Below are 261 nucleotides of genomic sequence, written 5' to 3' on the forward strand. Positions count from 1 at the left end.
GGCTTTGTGTTGTAAAACCGAGTTATGGCTCATGTTGCAAATTTAATTTATGTTGCTGACAGGTCTGCTTAACTGCATAAATATCTGCATCCAAACCAACAAATGGATACGCACAAGGGCGCAGACACAACCATGCAATTCCATTCATTAGTTCCTGGCGAATTTCTTAAATTTCTTTTTTATTTATTTTTTATATTCTCATTCTTTTTTTATTCGGATCGTATATTGACAAAAAAAAACACTACGGTAGGGATAATGAGG

At 34.5% G+C, this 261-nt stretch overlaps 1 protein-coding gene across 1 annotated transcript in view; it reads left to right on the plus strand.

Annotated features, from left to right (window-relative positions):
* Positions 1 to 261, plus strand: part of LOC119587349 (GTPase-activating Rap/Ran-GAP domain-like protein 3) — a 420,180-nt gene that overhangs the window by 404,651 nt on the left and 15,268 nt on the right. The gene's annotated exons all lie outside the window — the stretch shown is intronic.

This window comes from Penaeus monodon, chromosome 22 (genome assembly GCF_015228065.2).
Source record: "Penaeus monodon isolate SGIC_2016 chromosome 22, NSTDA_Pmon_1, whole genome shotgun sequence".
Classification (NCBI taxonomy): domain Eukaryota; kingdom Metazoa; phylum Arthropoda; class Malacostraca; order Decapoda; family Penaeidae; genus Penaeus; species Penaeus monodon.